General features: G+C 44.7%; 1 pseudogene; it reads left to right on the forward strand.

The window, feature by feature from the left end:
- Window positions 1-1,202: 1,202 nt before the first annotated feature.
- On the forward strand, window positions 1,203-6,068 carry LOC134484209 (igE-binding protein-like; annotated as a pseudogene).
- Window positions 6,069-10,170: the final 4,102 nt, after the last annotated feature.

The raw sequence follows: 10,170 nt of genomic DNA on the forward strand, positions 1-10,170 counted from the left end.
CGTCATAACTCCCCCCAATTTCTACTTATAATTAGGTACACGTGTTCAAGATATTATTTTTATGCCTTTAAATAAGATATATGTCTGGTAAAGGATTAGTTTTATATTCTTTTTCAATAGGTAATAAGATTGTCTTGTTCTAATAAGTTATATCTATTTATATTCTTTCCATATATGTATATGTTTGCTTAACATGTCAATGCCAGAGGACAACTTGCAGGAGTGTTCCTCTGCTTAGGTCATGTGGGTCCTGGGGATACATTGTAGGCCATGAGTGCAGTGCCAGGCACCATCGTATGAGGTACCCCACATACATTTTAATATGATCCATATATATGGTCATTTGGGTTCAGTTATGTCCCTGTGTTTGTAAGTTCGTAATTCATACCCATAGTTGCAGAAAATATTCTACTGGGCTGTGAATATCACTGTACTAATTTTGGGGTCTTGAGAATGAACTAGGGTCTAACCCATACAAAACCTATGCACTGACACTGAGAAATTTCCCCCAGACACATGAAATCTACTTTATTGGCCGTTTGTTTTGAAGTAGTATATAGGGCAGTACTCATCGTTTGCAGTTGGTTTTTTAATTGACTTTTGTTTGTGTGGGGGATATCAGACCGCAGACCTTCCAAATGTCTGCCAAGTGGTGTCTCTACCGCCACCTTTCATTCCCACCCAAATATTATCTCTTAGAGCAGTTACTGTGTAGAGGGCCGCAATAACATTCGCCACCACAAGATGGTGCTGGCTTCCACTGTGCCCCACGTAGAAGGCAGAGATAGCTCTGCCATTACAAGATGGGGCTGGCCTCTGCCGCACCAGCCGACTTCCTTTCAGGAAGTTAACTGTGTGCGCATGTGCAAGAGTGCCGTTGTGCCAGGTCTTTGCCCACTCCGGGGCTTCCCTAATGAGATCATGGGTAAGCAATCAATCAGGTGTGGATGCGCCGCGCCAGGGTTTATATAAGCTGTGCCATGCCGGCGCCCCGGGCCTCTCTCTCTTTAAAGATTCAATAAACTTTTAGCTGCAGTAAGGATTCGTGTGTCCCCGTGTATTCTTGCTGGCGGGGTCGTGCGGGACATTTGGTTCCGAAACCCGGGACGCCACACCATCGCCAGGCACCAAGAGAGACGAGGTCCTCCGTCCGCTGAGAGAATCCAAAAAAGCTGCAGGACACGGGTAAGGCCCTGAGAGACATGCTTAGTCTTGACCTGTTCTACTTCACTCCCCTGCTAGATGCGGCGGAAGTTTTTGTTATTGTTTTAGCAGTCCTTATGCTTTCTCTATTGGCCTTTGAGTTTTTAGCTGCTGCCAGACAGCGTCAGGGGTCACATGGGAGCCGCCCAGCTGTAATAGCAAAGCAGAGAGCACTGGGGGAGGTGCAAGAGGGCATGTCAGAAACAGCGTGGGGTAAAAAATTAAAGAGCTCAAGGAGAAAAGATAAAAATAATCAGACAGTCCCCTCTAAAGACTTCAGATCTGCAGAGGAGAGAGATTGGGGGAAAAACGCCCCGGGAGAGATAAAACAGAGAAGGGAGAAAAAGGTCTTGAAAAGGAGAAGTCTTTATTCGGTAAAAGAATTAAAGGCTTCAGAGCTTGATAGCTCAGAGACAGAGGAGCTTAGCTCCTCTGAGGAAGAGGATTTAGAAGATGAGGCAGCTCGCTATGAAGAAGAAGGGTACTACCCAGATGAACAACGAGCAAACAGCTTGGGTAAAGAAAAAGAAGTGGGAGGTGGAAACCATGCGGTTTCCCGGCCTATAAGCCCCAGCGCCCCTCCATCTTATATGGAGAGATTTCACTCAGATTCCTTCCTCACTAAAGAGGAACAGAAAAAGATACAGCAGGCATTTCCGGTGTTTGAGGCCGCCAATGGAGGCCGTGTTCACGCACCAGTAGAATATGTTCAAATTAAGGAACTTGCCGAGTCGGTCCGTAACTATGGAGTTAGTGCCAATTTTACTATTGCTCAAGTCGAGAGGCTTGCCACTCTGGCCATGACTCCAGGAGACTGACAGACAACAGTGAAGGCTGCGCTCCCTAACATGGGACAATATATGGAATGGAAAGCCTTGTGGTATGACGCCTCTCAGGCACAGGCCAAAGTCAATGCCATTGCTGAAGGCGATCAGAGAGACTTGATCTGCTAACAGGACAAGGGCAGTATGCCAATAATCAAACAAACTATAACTGGGGAGCATACGCTCAAATCTCCGCTGCCGCCGTTAAGGCGTGGAAGGCACTTTCCAAGAAGGGAGAGTCTGTGGGACACTTAACGAGAATTATACAAGGCCCCCAGGAACCATTCTCAGACTTCATGGCTAGGATGACAGAGGCAGCAGGCAGGATCTTTGGAGACCCTGAACAGGCAATGCCTTTAGTGGAACAGTTGGTCTATGAGCAAGCCACACAGGAATGCAGAGCAGCTATTACACCTAGGAAGAGCAAAGGATTACAGGACTGGCTGAGAGTTTGCCGAGAACTTGGAGGCACGCTTACTAATGCTGGCCTCGTGGCTGCTATCCTACAGGGCCAAAAGTGCTCGGGTACAGGTGATCACAGGGTCTGCTATAACTGTGGCAAACCAGGACATCTGAAAAAGGAGTGTCAGGCCCTCACAAAGAAGAGAGTACCAGGACTGTGTACTAAGTGTGGGAAAGGCTATCATTGGGCTAGTGAGTGTCGCTCAGTTAAAGATATCAGAGGCAGGCTTATTCAGCCCGAGCCTCCCCAGGCAGAAGGGGGTGAAAACACTCCAAAAAACGGATATCTGGGCCCCAAGTCTCAGGGCCCCAAAACATATGGGACTCCAGCTCACAACAGACGGACACAATAGTTCACAGAGCCACAAAAGGCTCAGCAGGAGTGCACCTCTGTTCCACCACCCAATTCATATTAATGCCACTGATGGGTGTGCAACCTGTCCCCACTGACTACAAAGGCCCCCTACCCGTGGGTAGTGTCGGCCTTATTATGGGTCGATCCTCCTTAACCTTAAAGGGATTTATTGTTCACCCTGGAATAATAGATCAAGATTACACAGGAGAACTTCAAGTTCTCTGCTCTTGCCCTCAAGGCGTTTTTTCCATCTCCTCAGGTGACAGGATTGCTCAGTTGATTATTCTTCCAAGCTTACATGATCATTTTCCTTCTTCCAGGGTCCCTAGAGGCACCGCGAAGTTTGGCTCTTCCGGGACTAATTCTGCTTATTTAATGATGGACCTTAATTCCAGACCCTCTTTAGAGTTGAATATAGAAGGGAAAACTTTTACGGGAATTCTAGATACAGGGGCTGATAAGAGCATTATCTCCTCTAGTTGGTGGCCTAAGGCATGGCCTGTCACTCAATCATCCCATTCCTTAAAAGGACTAGGGTATGAGGCCAGCCCCACTATCAGCTCACGCTCCTTGATCTGGCATGCTCCAGAAGTCCAATCAGGAAAGTTTATTCCTTATGTCCTACCTCTTCCTGTTAACCTTTGGGGGAGGGATGCCTTACAGGATCTAGGACTGACATTGACCAACGAGTACTCTCAACAAGCTGTCGAGATTATGAGGAGAATGGGCTATGAGGAAGGGAAGGGATTAGGAAGAAAGGAACAAGGAAAATTAGAACCGGTCCCACAAGAAGGTAATATAGGAAGGCAGGGCCTGGGTTTTTCCTAGGTGCCATTGAGGGTTCTATGCCCATACCCTGGCTCACGGAGGAGGCAAAATGGGTTCCTCAATGGCATCTATCCTCTGAAAAATTAGAAGCTGCCACTAAATTGGTTAATGAACAATTACAGCTTGGTCATTTAGAACCGTCCATTTCACCATGGAATACTCCTATTTTTGTGATAAAGAAAAAATCAGGAAAATGGAGATTTCTCCATGATTTGAGAGCCATTAATGCACAGATGCGTTTATTTGGCTCGATCCAATGAGGCCTACCCTTACTCTCCGCCCTACCTAAGCAATGGAAGATAATAATTATAGACATTAAGGATTGTCTCTTTTCCATCCCCTTGTGTCCACAAGACAGACAGAGGTTTGCATTTACTATACCAGCTATTAATCATCTTGAACCTGATAAGAGATTTCAGTGGAAGGTCCTGCCTCAAGGCATGGCCAATAGCCCCACTATGTGCCAACTATATGTGCAACAAGCCCTTGAACCTGTAAGGAAGCAATTTCCATCTTTGCTTCTGGCTCATTACATGGATGATATTTTAATGTGTAATAGAGATTTAACAACCTTACAGACCTCATATCCCATCTTAATCAAAACAATGGGACAATGGGGACTACAAGTCGCTACAGAAAAGGTTCAAATTACAGAAATTGGCTCATTTCTGAGATCGGTCATTTATCCTGAAAAATTAGTTCCTCAGAAATTAGAGATTCACAGAGATCATTTACATACCTTAAATGATTTCCAAAAATTATTGGGAGATATAAATTGGCTGAGACCATTTTTAAGATTTCCTCTGCTGAGTTGAAACCTTTATTTGATATTTTGGAAGGGGACTCTCATATCTCCTCTCCGAGAACATTGATGGCAGCCGCAAACCAGGCCTTACAAGTTGTAGAAAATGCCTTACAGGATGCTCAATTGCAGCACATTGATGAAACCAAGCCTTTTGATTTGTGTGTTTTCAAAACTATGCAATTACCAACAGCTGTCTTGTGGCAGGATGGGCCTTTATTATGGATCCATCCCAATGCATCTCCTGCCAAGATTATTGACTGGTATCCCGATGCGGTTGCTCAGCTTGCACTCCGCGGGCTGAAGGCAGCTATTACTCATTTTGGGAAAGAACCCAAAACTTTGATAGTTCCACATACAGCCATTCAGGTTCAAACATTAGCTGCTACCTCAAATGCTTGGGCAGTGTTAGTTACTTCCTTTGCTGGACAGATTGATAATCATTATCCAAAACACCCGATCCTACAATTTGCTTTAAGCCAAGCCATTGTGTTCCCACACATAATGTCTCAGAAACCACTTGTTGCTGGCGTTGTAGTGTATACAGATGGGTCAAAAACTGGTGTAGGTGCTTATGTGGTCAATAATAAGGTAGTATCTAAGCAGTATAATGAAATCTCACCTCAAGTTGTGGAATGTTTAGTGGTGCTAGAGGTCCTCGAGACCTTCCCAGGCCCACTTAACATTGTGTCAGATTCCTCCTACGTGGTTAATACAGTTAAGGTTCTTGAGGTGGCTGGATTAATCAGGCCTTCCAGCAAACCTGCTCAAATTTTTCAACAAATTCAATCTACCCTTCTCAACAGGAGATCCCCTGTATTTATAACACATATTAGAGCTCACTCGGGCATTCCTGGTCCAATGTCCCGCGGAAATGACCTAGTGGACCGAGCTACAAGAGTGATTGCAGTTGCCTTGTCCCCCCAATTAGATATAGCAAAAGAATTTCACAGACAATTTCATGTGACGGCTGAAACTTTACGCCGCCAATTTGCTTTGACTAGAAAAGAAGCTAGGGAGATAGTTACCCAATGTCAAAATTGTTGTCAATTCCTGCATGTACCCCATGTGGGAGTTAATCCACGAGGAATCCGACCGCTACAGGTCTGGCAAATGGTTGTTACTCATATCCCTTCTTTTGGAAGACTTCAGTATCTGCATGTTTCTATTGATACATGCTCTGACATCATGTTTGCTACACCTCTAACAGGAGAAAAGGCCTCGCATACAATTCAACATTGCCTCGAGGCGTGGAGTGCTTGGGGTAAACCCAAACTCCTTAAGACAGACAATGGACCAGCTTATACTTCTCAAAAATTTCAACAATTCTGCCACCAGATGGGTGTGACTCATCTGACTGGTCTCCCGTATAATCCTCAGGGACAGGGCATTGTAGAACGTGCCCATCGCACTCTCAAATCCTATTTAATTAAACAAAAAGGGGGAGTCGAGGAGGCTCTACCCTCAGTACCAAGAGTAGCTCTTTCAATGGCACTCTTCACCCTTAATTTTTTAAATCTTGATGCCCAAGGCCATACTGCAGCCGAACGTCAATATTCAGAGCCTGATAGACCAAAAGAGATGGTAAAATGGAAAGATGTTTTGACCGGTCTATGGAAAGGCCCGGATCCTATTTTAATAAGATCCAGGGAGCGGTTTGTGTTTTCCCTCAGGAAGAAGACAACCCATTCTGGCTACCGGAATGACTGACACGGAGAATTCTGACGCCTAGAAATGACTCCCGGATGGATCCCTCGGAAACTACCTCTAGCCCTCACACTACCTCTTTGGATTTGGATTCCTAGTACTTCAGAGAATGGGTGGGGGTGGCTCTGTTTGGTATAGCCCTATGCTGTGGATTAGTGTTCATGCTATGGTTGGTTTGCAAACTCAGATCTCAACAGAAACGTGACAAGGCTGTTATCACTCAAGCACTTGTGGCCACTGAACAAGGGGCCTCCCCTAAAATTTGGTTATCTATCTTCAAAAATTAGTCGGTATCTGAGTTCTCTGCGCTTGTACCCCATGGATCTGTGGATCCATTGCACTGGGATGAGAGAGACTCAATGATTCTTTGATCAGCCCTTCTACATCGCTGAGGTTTCCTCATTGCACGCGATAGGGTGATCATGATTTCCCCACTAACTCATATTCTGGCTGGCCTCTTTTATAGAGTTCGCCCTAGGTCGTTTAACAGTTACTGTCACACAGCACTGCGGTATCCAGAGACGGGCAACTTTCCTCATGCACAGACCAATCTAAGACACGGGGCCCGGGGGCGATAGGGTTACCCTTCGACGGATAAGGCTGTGACATAGAGGAACGACCTAAGACAGGAGCCACAACAGATGGACGTAACTGCAGGGACCTAGACCAGCCTAGACAATAATTTATTTTTATTAATTAAAACAATAAGGGGGAGATGTAGAGGGCCGCAATAACATTCGCCACCAGAAGATGGCGCTGGCTTCCACTGTGCCCCACTTGGAAGGCCGAGATAGCTTTGCCATTACAAGATGGGGCTGGCCTCCGCCGCACCAGCCGACTTCCTTTCAGGAAGTTAACTGTGTGCGCGTGTGCAAGAGTGCCTTCGTGCCAGGTCTTTGCCCACTCCGGGGCATGCCTAATGAGATCATGGGTAAGCAACCAATCAGGTGTGGATGCGCCGCGCTAGAGTGTATATAAGCCGCGCCATACCGGCGCCCCGGGCCTCTCTCCCGTTGAAGATTCAATGAACATTTAGCTGCAGTAAGGATTCGTGTGTCCCCGTGTATTCTTGCTGGCGAGGGCGTGCGGGACATTACTGCATTTACTGATTGATTGATTGATCCATCCATTCATTTATTCATTCATTTCGTCATCTATCTATATATTTAACTATCTATTTATTTATTTTAGTGTGGGCAGAGTGTGCATATGCCAGAGCACATGGCTAGAGGTCAGAGACAAAGACGACAACTTGAGGGAGTCAGAGCTCTACTTCCCTCTTGTGGTTTTAGTTATTACACCCAGCCCTTTGACATAAGTTTGACTGCTGCCTGGGCCGTGTTGCTGTCTCCAGTATTACCTTCTTAGTAAACGTAGTGTCTTGACTAGGAAAAGTCTTAGTTCCTAATACAGAGATATGAGGTGGTAAAAATGTGAACTGCACATAAAAGAATGCATACAAATGCACACATACTAAAGTTCCAAAATCATGTTAAATAATAATCGTGTAATTGAGAATCACATACTTGCTACAACAGTGAAGTAGGGCATTGCCTACAAGTGTGATTTCAAGATAAGTGTGATTGAGGAAACTCACAATCCCAGGACTTGGTAGAGAGAGACTGAACTGTTGCAAGTTTGAGGTCAGACTGCATAATGAGTTCTAGAGCACTTAGGGCTGCAAAGTAAGACCCTATGTCAAAATAATATATTGAAGTGTGATTTCAGCTTTCAATGCAATCAATATGATGAACACATTTCATATATATATGTGTGTATAAATATATGATTATCACCTATAAAAACATATATAAATATAGGTATCACATAGATGCAACATGTAGATCCTGGCTTCTGCCTCTACTGAGATATATGGTACTCTCTTTTATCATATAATTACTTGATAACTAAATGAATCCATTCTTTAAATGGGCACACTGATAACACCTGGACGGTCTTGAGAAAATGGCCATTGTGTGGCCCTATTGACAGTGTCTGAAGCATATACTATACCAAATATACCTTCCTGACATGAGCATCACTTTGCTCACGATCATGAAAGGCTGCACCTAACTAGTTTCCTAAACAGTTCCTGTACTCTAGGACTATCCGTTCCACAACGTCTTTCAAATCAAAATGCTGGCTATAGAGACACATGTAATTATAAGCAGATGTCTTGGAGATGGTGACTGGGTGGGACCATTTGTCTTCCAGTCATTTTTCAGGTTTGTGAGAGATGTTTCCTCCAATGAGTATATCAGAAAGTGATAGATTAAGTCTCCTAATGAATACATGTGGCCTTCACCTGAATGTCAACATCTACATGCAATGAACACACACAAACACAGACACATACACACACACACACACACTCACGCACACACACATGAACACATGCACATACTCACACAGTGCAAATAAACATTTACAAAAATTCATTTGTGCACTTTGGCACATGTGTGCCCACACATTTTCTCTCTCACCCCAATTAATATGTAGGTGCATTACACACACAAACATATTCACATACACACACACATACTCTCAAACAGACACACACACTCAGAAGGCTATGTGCACATGCACACACAGGTGAACACACATAAAAACAAAGTATAAACTGTCCTGAACAGAATGATTCTAGTTTTGCCATGAAAGAATGATTGCAAAACAGTTCACACACACACACACACACACACACACACACACACACACACACAAGGTTGCTCTGCAGAGCCACAGGGGAGCATAATACAGCACAGTGCAAATGATGGACAGAGAATGATGTTGTCTGACAGGGAGGGATAAAGGTAGCCGTACCATAGCCTTCTGGAGAGGGGTTGGAATGTTTCAAAAAGCAACTAAAAGCGACAGAACAAAATCCACGCATGACTACTATATTCTATACAAATCACCCCTGTATATACATTTTGACCTGCACATTTACACTAAGCAGAGGTGAAATGAGGTGTTGAGCACTAGCTTTGCAGTCATTCATAAAGGGAACTTTACTAGGACTCCTGTGAAACTCACAAACGCAGGAGAAGTCCATTCACTGGGGGATATTTGCTACTCTGTAAAACATCAGACTTGTCATGAATATATAAGAATATAGATTTGCTTCCACCCCGTGGCTGTAATGAGAACTGAATCTGTGCGTGTCTGGCCAGATGGAGGGGGAGAACACAGGCTGGGAATCTGAGATTGGAACCCAATCCTGGTCTGAGCTGAATATAAAGAATAGACACGAGGGAGCGACAGAAGCTTGTATGAGTCTAAATATGAACGCACACATGCATGCACACGCTGAGCTCCTAGGGGTAAGCCCACGTTTCCGTGTAATTAATTTGCTCCATGGAAGTGACCACAATCTACACAGTCAGTGTGTATAGAAGATATATACACAAACATCCTCTATCAAGTGTGTGTGTGTGTTTGTGTGTGCCACACATCCTGCCACACATCCCTATATAAGTTGATTCACCTTGATCCTTTACAGCACATCCATCCTTTATCTGTGTGATAAAGTCACTGTCTCACATAGGAAATACAGAACAGTAATGTGTCTGATATCACAAGATGCTTCATCCCATGGTACCACAGCTCCACAGAAGGAAGGGAAGAGAGAAGTAACTGACTTACCTATCGTGTCCCACTCGCTCTGGTAACATGCTGTCAGGACTGATTCCATGTGACTCTTGTTGTGGTCTGGAGCTGGTGTGGATGGCGAGTCCACAGATTTCTCTCATGTTACCATAGGAGACACAGTAATAGGAAGGCATGCACAAGGAAGAGACAGTGGAAGCACACGAGGTACAGGGATGGCGAAGCCTGTCTACATTCAGTCAAATGGAGGCTGTGTGCTTGCCTCATCTCTCTTCATCTCACAGACTCTTCCCACACATGTGCAAGCACACACGCCCCAACATACAGACACTTATTTAAATGTACAGATGTGCAGTAATAACTGTAATGATTTTTCGTGCACA

The sequence above is a fragment of the Rattus norvegicus genome, chromosome X, assembly GCF_036323735.1.
Source record: "Rattus norvegicus strain BN/NHsdMcwi chromosome X, GRCr8, whole genome shotgun sequence".
NCBI classification, from domain to species: domain Eukaryota; kingdom Metazoa; phylum Chordata; class Mammalia; order Rodentia; family Muridae; genus Rattus; species Rattus norvegicus.